The sequence below is a fragment of the Meleagris gallopavo genome, chromosome 1, assembly GCF_905368555.1.
Source record: "Meleagris gallopavo chromosome 1, MGAL_WU_HG_1.1, whole genome shotgun sequence".
NCBI classification, from domain to species: Eukaryota; Metazoa; Chordata; class Aves; order Galliformes; family Phasianidae; genus Meleagris; species Meleagris gallopavo.
In genome coordinates, this window is record NC_139404.1 from 191,383,522 (window position 1) to 191,406,373 (window position 22,852).

Consider the following 22,852-nt stretch of genomic DNA (forward strand, 5'->3'; position numbering starts at 1 on the left):
ATCTAAAGAAGCTGTCTAGGTACATCAGAGGGCTGCTACTGTTTGTCTTCATTTCTGATGAGACAGAGACCACAAAAATTGCACTTCAGCTGCTAAAATGTGTTGCTTGAATATAGGCATACGTGCATAGTCAGACATGGAAAACTAATCCCCAGTTCCATGTGACTGACCAAAAGTGCTGAAGACTTTCTGATTATGTAGATAGGATCTTTTTGACTGATGTACAGAGACAAATGGAAGAAGAGAAATGCAGTAAAACACCCCGCTAGCTACTGAAGTGTCTTCTGGAGCCAAACTGTGACTAGTTTTGCTAATTAGCTGGCTCCAAGTGCCTTGATTGGTTGCTGTGCTTGATCATCACACTGCCTTTCACAGCAATGTGTAGATTGTAATCAATCAAAAGCTCCCTACTAAGGCTATTTGAATTGTTCCTTTGCTGCAGAATACTTCGCTTCTTTTTGATGTCAGCACATCACTTGAGAACCTGTAGCAGGAAGTCTGAACGGTGGCTTTGCAATATCCACAGGAGCAAAGAAGTAGCAGGTGGCAATGGTAGGTAGCCCTCTGACTTAGGAGGACTGTGTGGAAGAAACCATTTCCTGAAAATATACTGGCTTCCATCTGCTGGAGGTGCAGACGGGAGACAGCTGAAGGAGAATCCAATAATACAATATCAAAGAGAATATTACTGCTAGAGCAGGCTGGAGTTCCATAGAGAAGTAACTGAAACTGAGACGAATACTGAGGATAAGCTTTGGTTCCATTTTTTAACAGACTTTTGAGACAGAGGGAATTGTCATCTTAAATATCCTATCAGTACAGCAGGACAGTACGTGTTTCCAAGGAGCAACTGAGGTATTTGCCTGACTTTGACCTGGCTTTTTGGAATACTCTATGTAACAAAGCAATATGTTTTCCTCAGTGGTATTTTGTGTAAACAGTACTTGTCTTAAGCATATACAAACCCTTTCCTTTTCCCATGCACAGAGTTTTTGTTAGAATGCTCTATTGCTCTTTTCAAAAGTAGCATGTAGCTTTCTATCTCCTGTAGTGCTTTTTCTGTCTGGCTATAGAAATGTTTTAACTGCTTGTCTGGCTGCCAAAGTTCTGCTGTAAAGAAGTAGAGGACCAGAACTGCTTAATGATTCTGGGTGCAGCTATCATGCACTCTGTTTATGTGAAACACTGCAAATCTCGGTGCTGCCAGAAACATCCAAATTAATCTGAAAGGATGAAAATAAATCTCTTTACTGGATCTGTTCCAGGCAGCAGTTCCTAATATAGAATAACAATAGGTGTTATCCCAAACTAGGCTTAATATTCAATAATTTCCAGACCTCTAAAGCTCTCATTTCCCTAAGGGGAAAAAAAAAAAGTTTACGAAGAATCATTTTCTACCCACTGTTTCACATATGTGTAAGCAGTGAGGCATCAGCAAAAAAATAGAATTGGGAATTGTAGACAGTTCTGCAGCAGTTTCAAAATATGTGTGTGCTTATACGCTGTCCTTAGTTTGCCAAATTGTGTTAATTGTGTTCCATAACACTGTAACTGTACACTTTGTTATTGCCATAGGTGTTTTTTTTCCTATTTATTTTCATGTGGCAAAGCAATCTTTTCATAAAACCTTACTTCTGTGTCTTCTGTTTTAGCTTGCATTGTGTTCACCCTTGGAAGTGTCTTTGAAGGCAAAGCAAGTACTAGTACAATTTATTCAGTGATACTGAGGATCAGGAGCAGTGTCCTGATGACAGAACAGGACCTTTGCAGTTCCCTACTGCTCTGTTTTGCAGTGTCCTAAAGTTAGACATCATCAAGCAAACACTCTTTGTGACTGCCCAGGTAATCTTACTGTAAATGTCGATGCTTTTATGTTGTAATTTTGGCTGAAGTTTTGCATAAGATTCCCAGCCAATCTGTGTGTTAACTGGCATGAAAGTCTTTAGGAAGAACAACTTAGTTTCCCAATTGTAGATCTTGAGGTACAGACAAAAGATAGCTTTTACCAGGTCACCATGTCCTCCAGCTTCATCTGCACATTGTCTACTTCAGGCATTCATGACCACATCTCCACCAGCAGGAACTCTATAGCAAAGCATCTGTAGGCATAACAAAGGTTCCTTATTTCATGCTGTGAGCCTGCAAGCATACCTTACAGGCAATGGTTGGAAAGTAGGGGCATGTGACAACTCTAGCTCTACTAAAAGATAATGAGCAACAGTGATTTACGTTTTAAAATCTGAGATCCTTATCAATGCCCAGAATCTGTTAATAGTTGCAGGTGTTCTGTGGCATTTCTCACTGCGAGGTGGCTAGTGAGTGTCCAGTCATCTACAGTTGAAACTTGAACTGGAAAAGTGCCTTTATTTTCTTACTGTTGGAAGAACATCTAGAAGGTCTACTCGGCAAGATGATAACTCTGATGTGGCCCAAGAACTGCAGTGGGGTTTTCTTGTAGGTAAATTCTGGCAACTAAGACACTTCAGTTTCTACCATCAACAGGATGTGGTGTCTGAGGGGAAGAACTGAATACCAGCGCCTTGCTCTCCTTTTATCCCTTTCATTTCTAGAACAGAGGAATTTCAAGCTTTGTGGCTGATTCCAAGTGAAGCAGCAAGACACTTCTGTACAATGTATAGAAATATCTGGTATTTATTGTGCCAATCCTGAAGAAGCAGGTGGAAATTTCTTGACCATTCCTTCATTCAGTCCTCAGATTCACTAAAGCAGAGGGCATCCTTAATGCCCACCACCACAGGAAATGCGTGCTCCTCCTGAATGCAGTGCTGCCAGATGTGGAAAAAGCTGTGAATAACCTTAAGCAGTGATGCTGGTCATCCCAACAAGGGCAATGAAGACTTCTGAGCTCTTTCCTGAAGTTTGGGAGATGAAGATTGGCTGCTTCTTTTTGTATAGTTGACTGGAACAAGGACAATTTACCAGTACCGTAGATGGAGAACAGTTTTGCTCATGTCTTAAGGATCCTTGGAACAGATACTCACCACCTGCTTGATGTCAGCCTTTGGAGTTGGAGTATTTAGTGAAGTATCTTTCATGGCAGGTCCAGCAAGCACTCGATCAGTGAGGGTAGCCAGTAGTGATGAATATATCATACCTGTGTTCCTATGAAAGCACTACAAAGTGAAAATAAGTGGATATCATACACGAGCTGCACTGCAGGGTAGCTGGGACTCCACCTGCAATCTCAGGTCCTCAGTCCACCTCCAAGGGAATGTTATCATTGTCCTTAGAGCAGGCTACAAAGGGGTGGTACATTCAAGTTCATGGTGCTTCTCAGCAGAAGCAGGCCAGTTCCTAACTCTCTGCTTGTCCATACTGTACTTTCTGTGTGTGTGTTTTTTGTTTTTTTTTTTTTTACAGATAAGAATGGGTGGCAGCAATACAAGGTCAGCTGTATTTCACTGTGAGTCTTAATCTCCGCTTTTCCACAGCACAACTTCATTGCCTGGTGAAGATATATTTGGTAGAATATGTTCCTTGTAATGCATGACTCAGTTCAGATTTTTATACTGCATCTCTCAACTCTGGCATCCAGATGCTTGTAGGATGTGTCCAGGAACTATCACCACCGCTTTAGATCAATTGTCCGAAGGTACATTTCTTCTGCTTAACTTCTGTTATGTTGGCTGTGTCTCTTTGGGAAGGGCTGGTTTCCACTTACGGGTTTCATCAATCGCTAGAGCTCTTCTCCAAGTGATCAACATTGACCAATGGGTTGATCTATGTGGTAGGATGCTGAATTTAGCAATGGGGAGTGGGAAAGAAGCCAGGTTTGGGGAACAGGACAGTATGCAACTTGTCTTGAGGTTCCAGGCAGAACTGATTCATTATCTTTTCTTTCACAGTCACATCTGGTGGAAAAAGGCTGGCTTTGGCTGCCTGGAGCCTGATTGCAGTGCTCACCAGATCCTGAAGCAGATGATTGCCTAGCAAAGCTCTATTAAGGAGAATTAAGGAAGAGATCTTGGACAAAGTGGGCAGACCTGTGAGACTCCCTTAGGGAGACCTGGGAATAGGAAAGATTGGAGTTTGAGTTGACTGAACCTTTTCTTTGGTGGTTGTTTAGTCAGACTCTCAATCTGGAGCCTCTCAGACAGCGACTGAGGCAATGATTAACAGAGTGATGGGTGGGAACACATCACAAGGATGAAAAGAGAGAAGCCACATTTGCAAGATCCTCTTTCATCCTGCCAGGCAAATGTACTTGTGTACATCCTCAGTGCTTTCATTTTTCTTTATGCCATCTTTACATTTATCACATTTGGGAGACAGAGCTGGCAAATAGTAACTACTTGCTGAGAGCTCTGTTTTGTGTCTTCAGGGATTTGTTTGTTTGTTTGTTTGTTTATGGCTTTTACAGCTTTCTCTCTTCTCTCCCTAAACCTGGAAGAACAGAAAGGCACAATTCCTCCTGACCCAGGATGCCTGAGGAGCAGTAGTATGAGCAACCACAGAAGACTGTATCTGCAGGGAATAAAGAATGAGAAAAGGGCCACAGCTAAACAGACAGTGCCTTCAGGAAAGAGAAGCTGCTTGGAAAACAATCTGCAGTCCTAGAAAGAAGATTCTGTAGTGTAAAGGGAGGTGGACTGGTGATGCTGGTGGTGGTGCTGCTAGTGATAGAGGAAGGATGTGGTGAGCTACTGGGAAGGAGGGAGCATTGGTTTGGAGAGTGTGGAGAACACGAGATGGTTTGTGAAATTCTTGAGAGAGGGCACGGGTTGGTTGGTGTGCGTTGCTGTGAGCCTGTGTGCATCCTAGAAGTAAGCACAGATGGTTTGTTGGGCCTCTCCATCTCCATCCGCCAGCCTGCAGATCAGGACTGGGCTTGATAGCTTTGTACTGCTGACACAAAGTATGTTGGAGGCAGGATGATGATGCTGGAGAAGTTAAACCCATGTCTGTCCCTTTGGACCCACCATTGTGCAGGCAGCCAGTTGAAGGTACCCTTGACCTAAGCTGAGAGACTTAACAAATGGAAGGTTAATCATTTGTTTCATTAAATCAGAGGCCACTTCAAGCACTGCAGCCCAATTTATGCCACGTGTTGCACATAGCCTGAAAAGTATTGGTGCAGAAATAGGATCCATATGGGCAGATCCTTAATGGGGAACACGTCCTGCTGAAGAACGGCCTCGGGTATCTGCCTGCACAGATCAGCTTAACAGGATTCAGGTCTCAACTCTTAATTTATAGTGTTGAGCAGCCATTAAGAGGAGGGAACAATCTGTAGGAGGTACAGCATGAAGTGGACAGTGCGGTGACATGCATTTTCCCTCCAAGGAGCAAGGCTTGCTGCCTTTGCTTTGGTGTAAGGCTGTGTGCTCCAGGAATAATCAAAAATATCAAGGTCTGGCCTGGATTCCTCCCTTGAGGAAAGAGACAGATGATATCATTGTTGGAGTTTTTTGGACATCACAAAGGTACTTACTGAAATGAGAAAAATATGGTTTCAATTCATTTTTTAATAATAAAAACGTAACAGAATGCTATGAGGGCCAGGAGCCTCACTGAGAAAAGAACCTTTGCATCCTGAAGAACTTTGCCAAATGAATAAGCATTTCTAAGTCACTTTTTAATTCCTTTTTTTGTATGTATACATGTGTATATAACATATACAAAGCCAGATGTAAAGAAGTTCCTTGCTTGTCTTGCTGACATCAGCTTTCTTGTCCAGCTATGATGAAGAAGCAATCCCATGGTGATGTGCACACAGCTCATTCCTGCAAGACTTTGCACTGCTCACGTCTCCTCCTGAACCCTGCACCCTAAGATCCAAGCAGAAAATAATGAGCAAAATATTAGCAAAATCCATGAGTCTAAACACATCCTAATGACCAGTTTAGACTCCATTCTCACTGAAGAGATGAAGTGAACGTTGGCTTTAAGTTTTCAAGTACAGCCAGCTAAACTCACCTTCCAAACATCATGCATAAGGCAGGGGGTATCCTGTTCAGTGTCAGAAGAGATGGTGGAAAGCTTGGAGGAATTACTGCTTGGCAGGTGAGCTAAGCTCTCTGCGTTTTGCTGTTATAAACTTTAACCCCGTAAGTGTCTCATCATTGCAGAAGATGTGTTTATTGAGAAACCTGTGGCTTCAGCGTGGTTTGTTAGCCTACGTAAAAGCACCCTTTTGCATTACTATAAAAGCTGGATTTGGAAAGTGCTAGTTATCACAGAATCACAGAATTGTAGTTATATATATACAAATTGAGTTAAGGTATTCCTGTATTTTCTAGACTATTTCTCATTGTAACAGAGGGACGAATGAACAGATTCACAACTCTAATCCTGTGTCTTTGCACATTTCAGGCAAGACAAAAGAATGAGAGCCCAAATGCAGCCGACCAGTTGGGAGCACACTGCTGCTCCTGCAAAGTTCTTCAAGGAGAAATGCTGACACAGCCATTTCCAGCACTATTTGCTGCTGCAAGGAATACTTAAGGTACTGCATGCCTTGCTGCTTCCTGGTTCTTCACGTTTCACTGCTGTTCTTTTCTCTCAGCACTGATCTCTGAATAATTGTAAAGGGGACAGGTCTCTCTAGGGCCCGGTGCAAATTTCTACCCTAAAGTCTTTCTTTTAAAAGTGAGTGCTGCAGCATGCCTATATTTAAGATTTCTCAACTGGATGTGCATTGAAAGGCTACTATTTTTAGACAGCATTCAACACCTTCTGTGGAAAGGAGCTTGAAAACAGTGTCAGGGTGGGCATTCACAGTTCAAGGTACTGAAAAGCACAGATTTCAGAAATCTTGGTCTAGGAAGAAAGTTCAGCGTCTGGGTAGAGTGCTGGGTCTGTGTTTGTTTTGCTACCTTGGTATTGTAATGAACTCCCCAGGTGGTTTTCAGGAGATACTATGACAAAATCTTTCCAACCAATTCTAAAGTCTGCTTTTATGATATGTCCTCCTACCTTTTTAATTATGGTTTTGAGAACCCCACTGGATTCCATTCCATGAACTATTACATATAAATATTACTTTCCTACTTCACTCCAATTATTTTCCCCTTCCCAAATGTAGCCCAGCAGTCCTACATACTTTTCGTCTGCAAAGTTGCATGCTTCTTCGAGTTCACACTGGTCATTGCTTCTATCTTTACTAAATTCTTTTATTCTAACTATGATATATTTGCAAGCAACGCATAAATTTTGGTGCAAAGGTATTTTCCTTCATAGAAGATCTATTTATTATTTCTTTATGGTCAGTAGATGCACTGTTAAGAATTGATGATACATAGACACACTTCTTGGATCTACTGGATGTGGCTTGTTTGTAGGAACAGAGATGAAAAAGCAGCTGAGTCTCCAACAAACAGTATCCTAGGAAAAAAAAAAAAAAAAAAGGATAAAGCTGCAACAAAACTCCCTTGTTCCAGGTGCTGTTGTGTCTCTCTCCACAGCAACAATATTCAGCCCTGTCAGAGCAAGTCTGGCAGTTGACTGTATTTGTTGTGTAGCTGGGAATTGTGCTGCTGCTGAAAACTGTGTATTCTAGTGCTGGCTTTCAGTGTGTGCTATTAACTCCTTTCACCTTGGCTCTGTGAGATGCTATAAGCTTCCCAAAAGAGGCAGACATTGAATTCTGCTCGTTTTCAGCACTTGGACATGCTTTCATCGTTTCCCAGTTCCTGCAAATTCCAATTAGGTTCACCCTCTGCTGTGAATACAGAAATCAGCACTTTCTATAGGATTATCAGTACAATCCTAAATAGCATAAACCCCCAACGGATGCTTTACACACTGACTATAGCAACTTGTACATTCCAGACTCATTGGAAAAGTTTAATTATCTTGCTCTGCTTTTTCTTGTGTTGACCACTTTGTTGTTTGTACAGTAACTAACTGCTGTTTAAATTGAAGACGTAGCAAGCCTTCACAAACAACCAAAACATTGCTACATTTCTCTGTTTCTTTGCTCAAAGATCAAGAACACTTGAAGATTTTGCAGAGTACTGACCACTGTGACAACTGCAGAGCACACCTTGAGGAGGTTGTTACAGCAATGAGGGTTAGTAATTGGATCATATGGATCCACACACTTTGCTGCTTGCACTTCTTTATTTTCTCCACACCAACTCTCAACTTTGAATACACTGATTTGTGTCATCGTGTTCCACTGTGCCTAAATCACAACTTGCACTACGTGTGTCCTGCCGTGCTGTGCAGGTCTCTGGTTGCTGTGGGCACACTTTGCCCTGTTCTCTGCCCTGCTGCAAGCATGGGAAGCAGGGAGCTGCAAGTGGTGCCAGCGCTGCTGATTAGCTGGGGACTCAGGTGAACTCATTTTGTATACAAAAAGCCATGAAGATATATCCATGGATAGTCATATGACTTTGATGCCTAGAATATTTTCTGTGTCATTCACCTATTTTAGAATCCCTGTTATATAAGGCCCAGTCATCAGATGTGTTGTTATGACCTGCATCTAGCTACACCAAATATTTTCAGCAAATTTCCTAAAGCTCTGACAAGTGCTATAAAACAAAGGCTCTTGTCCAGTAGACTTATAGTTATGGCACAATGAGAGACAGTGAAAATAAGACAAATGAAACATCAATAGGACAAGAGGTAGTGGCCTGAAGTTGTGCCAGGGGAAGGTGAGGTTGGATATTAGGAAAATTTCTTTTCTGAAAGAGAGGTAATGCATTGGCACAGGCTGCCCAGGGAGGTGGTGGAGTCACCGTCCTTGGAAGTGTTCAAGAAAAGGTAGATATCACATTGAGTGACACAGTCTAGAGCAGTCACAGGCATTGACTGAGGGTTAGGATTTGGTGATCATATTGGTTTTTCCAACTGTTATAATTCTATGGTTCTAAATAGAAAGCACAGCAGTGGTGAGTTAGTTTGGGATAAATGAAGATGCAGTCAGTGGTGTTAGTGAAAACTAAATGACAACCCCTCCTAATAACAGCATCATTTTGAATTCACTCTCAGTACTGGACAAGGAAGGATCATCAATAGAGGAAGAATCCTAGAAGCTCACTCCCTGCGTTTTTAATTATAGGCATCTTCATCTCCTCTTACAGCAGTAACAGCAGTTTGCGAGTGGTCCCACTTCTCCTCTTCCTCATTCCATTGGCACTTGCAATGTAAGACAGAGTATCTCTGCAAAAAAGGTTAGAGATAGGAGCACAAGTGTACAAGAGCAAGGGTTGTTAACATCCACTTGAAATATCAAATATCCACAGCTGATTCAGAAACCTACCTCCTGTGCTTATCTAATTACAAAAAAATTAATATAGCCATTTCTTCATTTTCAACAAATTGGCATTTCCTGAAGTATTGTGATACTTTCTCTGAGCTAAGTATGGCTCCACTAGGATTTTCGTGTACATTCTGGTAATATCTTATTACTTGTAACAATTGTGCTAGGTCAGATAAAAACATGTCTTGCATTCTTTGTTGTCCCAGAGCTGCTGCACAGTAGATGGTTCAATGTGCTAAATGCACAAAGAGTTACAAGTATGCAAGTCTTTTCCCTTCCTTTCCCCTCTCCCTCTTTCTTTTCATCTGACTATCTCATAGCCAATACAGAGTAAGCACTTCTAGACTGGGAGGGAGTTCAGGAACAGAGCCATAAAATAATTGGCATTTTATATTCAACAATAATCTTGAATAATTTTAAAAATTGTTTTTTAAATAGATGAATCTGGTGGGAAGCATCATTTTATAAATGGCTAAATTGAAGTCATAGTAGAACAAGCTTGTGTGGTTGGACATATTCAAAATAATTCAGCTTAAAAACATTGAGTTTAATTTATACACAAACCATTCAGGAAAACAGCACAGTTCACAGATAGTTTTCCAAGTTTACAGAAGGTTTTGACTGAAAACTTTGGATAAATGCTGTTTAAACCACATGGCTGTACTGACCAAATCCACCTCATTTCCATAATATGCACTGACAAAAACAGCCTCCTTTCTGCGTTGTTTTGTTTTTCAGTTTATTGGATTGCTCATCTCATTACAGTGATGAACATCAGAGCTGAGCAGCGAGCAAACCCTTTGTCTTAGGCTGGGTTTTTCTTTTTGTTTTGGGGCAGTTTACCTATAAATAAGTTGCAAGTGTTACCACAGGAAGGTAAGGGGAAGAATATTTTCGGTATTAGGATAGCTTGGCATTCCTTTTCCAATTGGAATAAAAGGGTATGTTGTGCTACAGAGCAGTCGCCTTAGATCTTAACATTCTTAATGTTTTCTTCTGTATTAGAAAAACAAAGAGCAGAAAGGAAAATGATATATTAAGGATTAAGATGGCAGTAAGAGCTTCTCAGTAGGAATGCAAGGGGACATTAGTTTTGCTTCCCACACAGGTGAGATCCAAGGTAGACATGAAGTGATTGTGTGTGCAGATTTCCTGGAGTCTTTGAAATGAGTGCGTTTCAGAGCAGGCTTTCCAGATGCTGTAATTAAATCTTGAAAGGTTCTCTAAAGCATTGATGAATCTTTACAAGGAAATGCAAATCAGCACAGCTAAGTGGGAAAGTGGAACTTTTTTTATGCTCTCAGCACTTTGCTGTGCTTGTTTCTAATACATAAGAGCAATGTTCATGTTGATCGTGTGATATTATTGCATTGCCACTTCTTAATACATGATAGATGATTCAGCTCAAACGTTTGTTCCTGACCACACAAACTCATGTTGTACTGGAGGGAGTTATTAAAATGAAGCCCTCACTGTGTTACACAGGACTTTAACCATTGCTTCTACAAATTTGTCAGAAGGACACCTCTTTTGCAGTAAGCTTAAAAGTACTCCCAAGTATTGAAGGCAAAGGAGGCAGTGCTGTGTGCAGCAGGCACCTTTCTGGCTCTATACTGGATTTGTTTGCAGACTTTATGGAATGAATTATGCCCATCTTCCATCATGGATGAAGAGTTACTGGTGCATCCCTGTGTTCTTCACAGTGTGTCATTCCATCACTGTCATCACATGAGATCAGGACAAGAAATGGGAGCAGAGGCACAGGATTGCTGATGTGGCATCATTAACTTCCTAGAGCTGCTGTAGCTTGCAGAGCTTGGCTCCTGCTCCCTGGTCGCTTTAGCAGAGCCCTTCCCTATTTTTTTTTTTGTGTGTGTGTGTGTGGTTTGTTTTTTTTTTTTTTTTTTTTGTCTCCAAAACCTCCAGGATCCCTTTTTATGGGATGTGTGACTTTTTCCATAACGCACTCCAACGGAGCTGCTTTGATCCTGCCTACCAGAAAGATGACCCACAGATCTTAAAAGCTGTTTGCTCAGGTGTGTCCCCTTTTGATTCCATAAAACGCTTCATTTCTCAGTCTTTCTTCTTTATTTAAGGAGAGAGATTATTCAAGTGAATTTCCACAATGGGTTTTATTTGGCTCCGAGTCCTTTATTGACTTGATTGTGGTGCTGCTGATACTTTTCCTTCAATGAGGCAGTTGTGACAAGTTGGAGCACCTAATTTGTGCAGACTGCCCAGAAAACGAGGAAAACGAAACAGCTGGAGAAATCCAGCTCCTTCCAGGCTGAATGGTTTCCTTCTGTAGATTTCTCCAAGTCACAGCCCCTTCTTACGGGACATGGCTCACTGAGAAAATGTGTGCCCTGTAAAATAAAAGGATTAGGAAACCACTTTATGGCTTGGGTGATTTATGGGTTCAGAACAAATGTCTGTCGTTCACTTGGCCTGCAGCTCTTTTGGAGGCCAAAACAAACCACTTTAAAGATTTGGTTCAAAAGGAGGACTCGGATCTCCCCTTAAGAGGATCTTTGTAAATGATGAAAACGCTAGAAAAAGTCTGGTGTGTCCTGCAGCACCTCTAGGCTACCACTTCATGTTCTCAGAATGCAGCAATATTGAAAGGTAAAATTTGTTCCAAATGTCCCAACACAGTGGTATTGTCAACTTGGAAAGCCAGTGATGATGCAAATTTAATATAAATATGCCAGGGGAGAAAACAAAGAGAAAATGTGTTATGTGAGCTTTATTTTCTCTCTTAGAAACATCAGCACAAGCCATGGCATTGCTTTGCTGAGCTGAAAAGAAGAACTGAAGTTCTTCTGGGATTAGCAGAGCCAAAGGAGTTTCACTGTAACTTGTGGAACCCAAGTGGATCCACAAGTGATCTGATCACAAGTGATCTCTGATGTCTGATAAAGGATGAAGTTGTATTCAGCTGTTTCCTATAACAAAGGGATCTTGAGGGTCCTTGTCCTATTTCGTGGCTTGGTAGGGCCTGTCTTTCACACCTTTCTATGTGAAATTGGCCATTTGTTGCAATAAGCAGCTCAATTTCTAAAGGATTTGCTCTTCCAACCCAGTTGCGTGAGGACAGGTATAGCAATGTGATGGGGCTGTAGGTGTCCCTATTCACTGCAGGAGAGTTGGACCAGATGGCCTTTAAAGGTCTCTTCCAACTCATTCAATACTGTGATTCTGTAATTTGCTCTAGACTGTAGTTGTTCTGGTATAGGGTTGTTCTCCCTGCTTGCCTCAGCTTCATTCTTGGTGCTGGGAGCCCAGAAGGACTCCTAAGCTGCTGACATCATTTATCAAGCCCAGCTGCCAAGGAAGGATGCTGATTGTAGGCGCTCATAGCATGTCATGGGGAAAACATTTCCTTCTTCTCCACTTTCCGAGTCACTGAGGGCTTTCTGAATTCCTCCTTGGCAGCCTTCAGCATGGCTCCATGGAGCTGTCTGCCTACCACAGAGAGCCACCTGCATTTGAATATACTCACCTTCTTTGCATTAATCAAAATGCACTTAGGAGCAGTAGGGATGCATTGGGCAAGCCAGGCAGGGTAGCATCTGTCATGGGCAAAAGCATCCAGATTTTCTAATGAGGCTGATGATCATAGGATTAAGCTGGTTATGTTGCTAAAACTCTTTCAATCAATATGTCCATGGCCAGTGCCTTTGAAATTAGATGCCATCAAAATGCTTCTTTTTGTGTATTTTCAGATTTCTGAGTACTTCATCCATTCTGAGAAACCGTGGTTTTGGGAGACCACCAAGGAAACTTAGAGATTGTAATAACAGGGTTTAGTGTATTAGAAAATAAAATAAAAATCTTACTTGCTCACCTTTTGGTGAGTGATTGTATGTTTTGGTACTCATATCTAGGTAGTTAGAAAAATGACCTGATGTAAGAACGCTCAGAGATTGCCTGTCAGCTCTCGCTCTGCCCGTCTTTTTGGATCAAGTGTTAAAGCTAGTTCCAGATTTATTGCTTCAGAACTACATTGAATTGCTCTAAATTTGTACTTGAATGGTAATTTTACTGCTCAGCCTGGGAGCATTAGGAAGTATTGTGACACCAGTTCCTTATTTACGTTTTGGGTAAATGCCTAACCCAAAGGTAGCATAGAAAAAAGAAAAGCAAAATAACAACCTTTGGTTTTGCTTTATGCTTATAAAAATACATCAAGCTGCGTTCTTTTTTTGCCTCGGTCTTCTCTGATAACTGCTCATCACACAGCCCTCAAACATTTGGTTTGGTAGGAGGGCAACTGGGGAAGCAACATCCCTCTTACTGTAAGCGGATCAGGTTTGTGACCACGTGAGGAACCTGAACATCCACAAGTCTGTGGGTCCCAATGAGATGCATTCCAGAGTGCTGAGTGGGGAGGTGATATGAGAGAACCAGCATGGCTTCAGCAAGAACAAATCCTGCTTGACCAACCTAGTGGCCTTTTATGATTGTGTCACTGCAACAATGGACAGGGGAAGTCCCATGGTGTCATCTATCTCGTCTTCAGAAGGGCCTTTAACATGAGACCCCACAACATCCTTCTTGCCAAATTGCATAGATATGGATTTGATGGATGGACTCTTTGGTGGACGAGGAATTGGCTGCTGGATCAAGTCCAGAGAGTGGTGGTCAATGGCTCCATGTCTGGATGGAGACTGGTGATGACTGATGTCCTCCAGGGGTCAGTGCTGGAGCTGATACTCTTTAATGTCTTCATCAGTGACATCAGTAGTGGAGTCATGTGCAGTCTCATCAAGTTTAGATAACTACCCTTATAGTTAAAAACATCATGTTGAAAAAAGGATATTTGCAGTGGATGAGTAATTATAATAGAGTGGATCACTACAAGGCAGACTCATTTCAGATAATGTCCCCTTGTCTCTCACCGGGACACGATCCTCTTTTGCTGGTACAGCAATTGTTTTTTTGTGTGTCTCCTCTTCCACAGCTGTGTTTGGAGGTGGAAGAGACTTTCTCTGCTGTGTGACATGATGACGTGACAAGTCAGAGGGATAGGATTAACAGGGAGGGACTGGAATGTTTGGTAGAGTACTATGAGCACAGCTGAAAGGTTTCAAATGGTTTAAAAATGGGCTTCATCACTTGCTTAGTGTATCAGGTGTGGATGCTACTCGTAAAACTGGTGCTTTTCTTTGCAACTTAATGTGTCCAGGAATCATTGCCAAGAAGAAAAAGAAAAACCAACCCTGCAAAAAGTTGTCACCGAAGTTGAAATTGTAACTCAAAAAAAAAACCACCTCATTTTTGCCTTCATTTTCCACTGATTTTCCACTGAATTAGCTTCTTAAAATTTTAATGTGCCACAGCTGCTATGGAATCAAATCAAATATCTGATCACAACTGCTTTGGAGATCCCTCACTTTCTCTTTGGCCCAACCAACAAGTGATTAGGTGTTTCACTGTTTGACTTTGCAATGCCTAATGGAGTTCAGAGCACAAGTTTGGTTTTCAGTATTCATTTACTCACTTAAGAGCCTGTGGCTTACTAGCATTCCGTGAATTAAAATATGTGATTTTGTGTGTGGTAGAGGTAGGACCGCACGCATTGCTGTGTGCTGCAGCCCAGGTGATGGACACTGATTAAGCTCTTGATTGCTTATTATCAATCCTCACTCCCTGATGTTCCTAAGTCCTTTTGGCACTGCAGTACAGAAAAGATTTCCCATCATTACCCAAATGTTTTTTAGGAGATGTACATGAAACATGCAAATTTATGATAAAAGTTAAAATTTATACCTAGAGTGCCAGGTTGGGTTCACAACTTTTATCTTTATTTGCAGCCTTCTTTTAATCCATTGTCCATGACCGTGGAATAAATCCAGAATCACTAAGGTTGGAAAAGACCTCTTTGAGTCCAACCCCAACTCATCTCTACCACTAAACCATGTCTCTCAGTGCCACATCCCCATAGTTCTTGAACACCTCCAGGGACGGTTACTCCACCACCTCCCTGGGCAGCCTGTGCCACTGCATTACCACTCTAATGGAGTAGAAATTTCTCCTAATATCCAACCTAAACCTCCTCTAGCCTAACTTGAGGCGCTCACTCTCATCCTAACCCAGGAGAAGAGGCCAACCCCGACAGTGGAGTTGGATAAAAGAAGGATTAGAATACAGGCTTAGACCAGATTTTCCCTGCAGGTAAGCTGGCTTTATTACCTGCTCCACTAAGAAATTTAGTTTTGCCATTGTTTTGTTACGTACTTAATGGATTTTTTAAAAACAGTTGCCAGAGCTGGTTTGTGTCCAGTGAAGTCTGGGAGTAAATGGAACAGCTGCACAAAGATGTCCAACATAATAGGTAATGCAGGTCTTCAAATAAAACCCAGTGCCATCAAAGCCAAAATCTGTAAAGCTCTTAACAAAAAACATATCTGTAAAGAACAGATGGAAAAAAAGTTGTTCTGAGCTATATAACAAGAGCACATCAATCAGCCCAGCAGCAATGGCATACAGAAACCTTCACACAAGACAAAAGAACGTAACCAGAACCAGACACAATTCCAACAGCTCCACACTCCTCAAAAAGCAAGAACCAGGGTGAACCATGTCCTAGGGGACTGAGGATAGACAGGAAGCACAGTAGTTTGGGAGTTATTTTATCTCCATAAAGTTGGGGTTTGGGAGAATTAGAAAAGCATCATTCCAATACATTTTTCAACAGATCAGTTAAAAATACAGCCTTGAGCTCTCAACCAGTCTTTTTTATGTGTACTGGAAAGCCAGTGATAATCGAGCTGTCTATAAGAAGAAGCAAGCACTCTAGTGTGTATGTATTCCCCTGTGTATTTTTATGTTATTTTTGCCACTAGATGTCTCTGCTGACTTCACAGTGCATTGGATGAGCTGCTTTACCTGGTGAACAGGAGATACGAAGGTGGAAACCAAGCTGTGACAAAACCTGCTTCTCACCGTATTTACAAGTGTTTTGTTTCTCATTAATTAATATCATCTGTTGGAGATGGCCCTTGAGTTATGAGCCTGTGCGAATTTCTCAGCTTCCTTCCTTTCTTTCTACTGGGAATGGGAAAAAGACAGTTGCTTTCATCCATCATTACTCCTATTTTGGAAAACTTGTTGCCTCCTTTGCCACTTTGATTCTCGTCCTCTTCCTATCTCCCTGGTAATCTCTTTGTTTGTGAAGGGCATTGCAGGGATCTGTATGCTGTTATGAGTGAATCATAGAAAATCCTGACTTGGAAGGAATCCACAAAGATCATCAAGTCCAACTCCTGGCTCTGCAGAGGACAACCTAAACTCTACTAAGAGTATCCTAAACTGTGCTAAGACTAAGAGCATCAATTCCTTTAAATCATCCTGTGAGTAGCACAAAGAGGTCTATGGGATGTCATATAGAGCTCGGGGTGTCTGAGGAAAGCACAGTTTCGATAGGTGCTAACATGGAAACAAGAAATCATAGACCAACCTGCATACTGACTCTAAGCTCCTGTGCTCAAGATGTGAGGTGGCTTGAGGCTGGAATCTATATGGTTCCGAGCTTTGCATTCGGCCAGGAATGGATGAAATGATGACAGCACTGGCTGTGTGTCCTCTGAAAGAAATCTGGTTGCCTAGTGCTAGCTCACAGCAGGTGCGCAGGCTTAATTCATAGAATCATACAATGGCCAGGGTTGGAAGTGACCTTAAAGATCATCTATTTCCAACCTCCCAGCGGTGGGCTGATTGCCACCCATCAGCTCAGGCTGCCCAGGACTCCATCCAGCCTGGCCTTGGGCACCTCCAGAATTGGGGTATCCACAGCATCTCTGGGCATCTGTGCCAGGGCCTTACTTATTGTCCCCTTGCAAACAGGGACCCATCAGTTATGGTGAGAGTTGGGGAAAAGTCACAAAGTGGAGGTGCTGCAGACTATAGAAACTTTGGTAATGTAGGGTTGCAATTGGTAAATGTCATTTACCTGAGGTTTAAAACCTGACTCAGAATGGCTTTTTTCCACTGATATCACTACTAGTCCCTACCCTAAGGGACCTTGAGGACAGGCATGAGCTTGCTCCAGAAGGGCTTTGTAGGGGAACTTGAAGTCTCAGGATTGTAATTTCTTCACCAGTACCCTAAGCTCCACAAAGAACTTCAGAAAATCTTTATCTTTTTTTTTTGTGTGTGTGTTGCAGCTCAGTGCTCTGTGCTTCCATTAGAACCAAACTGGGAAGATTTCGACACCAAATGACACCTACCCAACTCCACTGTCTTCCCACGACAGTTGAGGGTAGTGGCCAACTGTAAGGAAATTCCAGGACTGCTCAGAGGCGTATCTCAGAGAGCTCATGTTTTAACAGGCTGCCCTTGAGATAATGGTGAGAATTTGCAAGTTTTGTCCCCTCTCCATTATTTTGCTCTGTATATCTGCAGCAATTATCAAAAAGGAAGCACTGCATGGGATAGGTGGGACTTTGAGAAACAACTGTGTGATATACATTCTGGGACTGGCAAATGTGGTCAACATATCTCTGAACTCACATGACAGCACTTTCAGTCTGAGTTTAAAACCAGTAACTGCAGGAAGAGAAGGTGGAAACCAGAGCTTGGGCTGGTCCCTGAGTCTGACATCACATCTTCAAACAATGACCTGAATGCAGGAGGTTTTATAGATTTCTCATCTCTTTACCTATTTTCATTAATGGAAAAGTTGCATCTAAAGCAAATGTGTGTTGGAGTGGAAATTCTCTTCTTTCCCCTTTTATTCCGTTTGCTTTCCTTGTTAGAATGACAGAATGATTTGAGTTGGAAGGGACCGTCAAAGGTCACCTGGTCCAACTCCCCTGCAGTGAACAGGGATGCCCACAGCTTCATCAGGAGCTCAGAGCCCCATCCAGTCTGCCCTTGAATGTCTTTAAGAATGGGGTATCCACCACCACTGTGGGCAACCTGTGCCAGTGCCTTACCACTTTTATTGTACTATTTAGCATAGTACTGAGTGTTCTAAAGTGCAAAGGGATTCATTCCCTCTCTGTCATGTGATACAGGGATCCCACTTATAGCGTCCCCATTCCTTGGTCTGGCCACCTTAAACAGGGAAGAGCAATATGGACTGAAAAGGATATAAATGCTTGAGAAGCCCTGGGGTCAGTATACTGAGACGTGTGAGCTCCTGTGACACAGTGAAAAAGAAGAAAATGAATGGGTTAATGATTGGACTGGATGATCTTAGTGGTCGCTTCCAACCTTAATGATTATTTGATTCTGTGAATGAAGTTGTAGGTGTAAAGCATGCTCCAGCACAGAGACTATTGACAGGAATTACATTGCTCAATCCCAAATCCCATAAAGGAAATAAAAAAAAAAAGCTAACTTAAGCTTGTGGTTACATTAAATGGGATTTATCAGAAAGAGCTGATAAGGACCATAGCAATTAAAAGGTGTTACACGGGGACTTATTCCCTTTGAAGACTGGATGAGCCTCACTTGATTATCTAATCTGATCTAATTCATCATGCAGATCACCGACTTTTGTTCTGTGGCTCTTAGAACATACTCCAAAACTGCAGTGCCTGGACTGCTTGGATCATGGATGGATCCATAGTGTTACAACCATAGGTTTGAAGAAGCCTAGTTGGCCAATTACTTCATTAGATTAGAGCAGAGAGAAGTTCAAAATGGTTGAACTTGGAATGGAAAGGATCTTTGTGTCCATTTGGCTATGCTCTAGCAGAGACATCCAGAGTAGGATACCCATGTCTAGGCCACAAAGGATCATGTCCAGATAACCTTCCTAGACACCAGAATGGATGTGAGCAGCCAGTTCTGGAAGGCAATGGAAGTCAATGATGAAGATACAGACTTTTCCATCTCTAGCCACTGAGCCAGAACAGGCTTTGTCCTTGATGGGACAGTAGGTAACAGCTTTAAGTTGTGCCAGGGGAGGATATTAGGAAAAAAAATATTCTCCAAAAGAGTGGCAATGCATTGGAACAGGCTGCCCACGGAGGTGGTGAGTTCATGGAGATGTTCTAGAAAAGGCTAGATGTCCCATTGAGTGACATAGTTTAGTGGGATGGTGGTAATATGTTGGGGTTGGACTTGGTGATCTTAGTTGCCTTTCTTACCTTAATGATTCTATGAACCCTCGCTTTGCTGGCATAGAGACAACTGAGATACTGAAGTATCTGCTTTAGAAGGTGTTCTGGTAAGTTGAGTCACATAGGTCGCAAAATTTCAGCTTTCTATGGATTTGTTCAGCTCTGTCCACTGCCACATACAAAGTGCATTTGGGAGCTTAATGCTAGAGCCGGCAGGGGAGGAGATGGGGAGGAAGCAGAGCAGGTTTTATTGATCACTTTCACCTCCAAGCTGCTGTTTCCAGCTTTCTGAGGACACCTTGCAGCTCACAACTCTGCTGAAGCACCAAGTCAAGCAGCTTGGCAGCAGCAATCACTCACTCCTGTGCTTTAAAACCTTCCCTAATGCCACTGAACTCAAAGTGGGAGATCGTATCCAAGGTGGATGCTGGAGGTTCAGTGATGGACAGCTACTCAAAAAATAAACAGCCATCTTTATTGTCTTGCTGCCAATAAGGACTGGTACAGAGTCGGTTGGGCAAATGGAAGTCATTGATGGAAATGCAGTCTGAAGGGCAGAAGGTGGATAAGTAAGAGACAACAGGAGTGCTAGACAGGATTGACTGTGCATCACCAATTAGATCCAACGGGAAGAAACCAGTGAGTTTTTCAGGCGGTCTCCCCTTGTAAAGTTAAAATAATGTTACACCCAATGACCTGCCCACCCAGGTTGGTTGCAAAAGCACCAGAAAAAATGAAGAGCAAGTGGGAAAACGTGCAAGTACTCATCTCTGAGGACACCAGGGAGTAAACAGGTCATGTGAAGGCTTGGATTCAAGTCAAGTTTAGCAGTCTAAGAGTTTCAGATAGGCATGATGGTCTGGACCCTCACCATCATGCTAGAACAGGCAATCTGGAGAAGTTGTGGTTGCCCAAGGGGTTCAAGGCCAGGATGCATAGGGCTTTAGGCAGCCTGATCTGGAGACTGATCTAGTGATTGGCAACCCTGCCTGTGACAGGGGGATTGGAAGTTGGTAATTCTTGAGGTCCATTCCAACCCAAGTTGTTCGGTGATTCTGTGGTGCATGGAAAAGTGAACTGTTGTAGATGGGATGAACTTGCTTTGCCTCAGTAATTCCCTGCTCTCCCTTTTCATTGCATGACAGCACTAGCTGACTATCTTGTGCTTGGCTTAACTCACTGAAAAAAAACCCAACCCTCCATCAGAAGAAAAAAACAAGAAAATCCAGGCTTGAATGCCCAAGTGACATCTTGTGAGAGACACGACCCACAATCAGCTGTGAGAAGGGTGAGAACAGGAGGCTGAAAGGAGGGCTGCCTTGGGTGCTGAGCAAGAGAGATTATTTGGAGTGGATCAAAGGAAAGGGAAGCAGGAGGTGATAATGTGGGACAGCCCTTCCCCAGGATGGGATCTGCAGGGAAGCAGCAGGAGCCCCAGAGACCAGGGCTCTTACAGCAGGAACAGGGGAAGAAGCAATGCATAACCTCTAAGGAACAGTCCCAGAGCAAGCAGGGAACATCTGTATTGAACAACACCTCAACATCAACATCAGCAGCCCCAGCTCTTATTTCTTGTCATTGCTTTAGAAAGAATAGTGGTTCATTTGGAGACTGTAGGGATTACTGTCAAAATATTTGACTCCAGCACAAGAAGGATGTGGAGCTGTTGGGGAGGGTCCAGAGAAGGCCACAAAGATGCTCAGCACCTCTTGTATGGAGGGGCCTTCCAGTGCCTAAAGAGGGTTCAGGAGAGCTGGAGTTCTTTATCTGGGGGTGTAGGAACAGGAAAAGGTGTAATGACTTTAAACTAAAAGAGACCATATTTTACATGGGATATAATGAGGAAATTCTTAACCACGAGGGGTTGGAATTGTATGGCTTTTAAGGTCCCTTCCAACCCAAGCCATTCTGATTGTAGTCTATGATTCTATGACTCTGGGGACCATGAGATGGCGCAGTTCCCCCGGACATCATGCCCACCCCAGGCATCCTCCCCAAAACCATCTCCCCAGCTGAGTGTTGCGTTAAGGAGCTGCTGCTTTATACACTGTACAACTACATCACCTAACCCCCGTTCTCTTCTCCCTTCCTAGGGAATAAGTGAGGTTCTGTGGGGACAAGAAAGAGCAATCCAGCACAGTGTGCTCTGCTATTAGCAAGTGCGAGCCTTGAAGAGATCCCTTTCTTAAATGGGGCTTAAAAAAGGGTAAACTGATGGCAAATGCATTTAATTTTTTTTTTCCCCTGGAAAGCACTACGAGGACATTTTACTAGCTGATAATGAATGGATGCAGAACATATGGCAGAGGGTGTTGGACTTCTGTGTCACATACTCTTATCTCCAGGAGTGGGAAGAAAAGGTCTGAGGGCGTTAGGTCCTGGTTGCAGATAGTGTCCAGTGCTGTGTTAGGGTCTTTTTCGGGCTGGTGGAGGGGTAGCAGCCCCAGTGTCCTGGCTGATTTCCAGGCAGAAGGGCTGTGTTGACCCTCCCTTATGTTCTCCATCCATTTGAACAGGATCCAGGTGTTTTTTTTTTCTCCTGCTTCCCTTTCCAAGCAGTTGGGTCATCTTGCTGTGTGTTCAAGTTGCTCCCCAAATGGTTGAGTAGTTGTGTTTTGGTGAAAAATCTGTGTCTGCTCATGAATTGAAACACTTATCTCCATTGCAGAGAGGACCTGTGTCCCGTGGGCTCCATCCGATGGATAAACGTGATTTGGGATATGAAGAGGATTTCATCCCTTGGAGATTGTATTTCATAGGATTATAGAATCGTTTGAGTTGGAAGTGACCTTTAAATGCCACCTGGTCCACCTACCCTGCAATGAAGAGAGACACTCACAGCTCCATCAGGTGCTCAGAGCTCTGTCCATCCTGATCAGCTGGTCACACAGTGGTTGCAGCCAGCCTAGAGCTTGCCTTCCTTGCACATAATTTGCACGTGGAGTCACACGCATAGGCTCATTATGGTGCTGCCTCTGGCAGTGTACAGGAACACTCCCTGTCAGGACAGTTTGGTATTCATTCCCTTCAGCATCACTGATTCCCAGCGTGATACAGTCTGAGCTCACCCTCCTGTTGCACCAGCACATTTCTCTGTCTTGAAATATGTCTATAAATGTCCTCCTGGCACGTCAGGCCCTGATCCTTATCACCCATACACTTGAGAGATCAAAACAGCCACAGGAAACTTTCTCCAAGCTGTGCTGCAAGTGCCTCCTCGGCCACATTCCTGTACGGGATTGGAGGTTTGTGTTGCTCTGTGCCAGCACCAGCTCCTGCCTTGGCCATGTGTGCAGGCATCTGGGGATGCTTGAAGAGCCTGATGGGTGAAGGTGCTGCCACTGTCCCCAAGGAGAGAGGGGATAAGTGTTCCTGCAAGGCACGTCCACCCCTTCTGGAATGGTTTTGTCATTGTTTTCCAAGTTAAGCACAGCTCCTGCCACATCGCATCAACATTCCTGGAGGTGTCCAGGTGTGGAGTTGTGGCACTGAAGGACATGGTCAGTGGGCATGGTGGGGGTGGATCGGGGTTGGACTTGGGGATCTTAGT

The 22,852-nt window shown here is 43.0% G+C and overlaps 1 long non-coding RNA gene across 1 annotated transcript; it reads left to right on the top strand.

Moving 5' to 3' along the window:
• Nucleotides 1-1,857: 1,857 nt before the first annotated feature.
• On the top strand, nucleotides 1,858-21,964 carry LOC104909387 (uncharacterized). The gene is made up of 4 exons (XR_014881174.1): nucleotides 1,858-5,444; nucleotides 6,334-6,466; nucleotides 7,947-16,584; nucleotides 17,398-21,964. It is a non-coding gene; the product is annotated as an uncharacterized LOC104909387 (long non-coding RNA).
• Nucleotides 21,965-22,852: the final 888 nt, after the last annotated feature.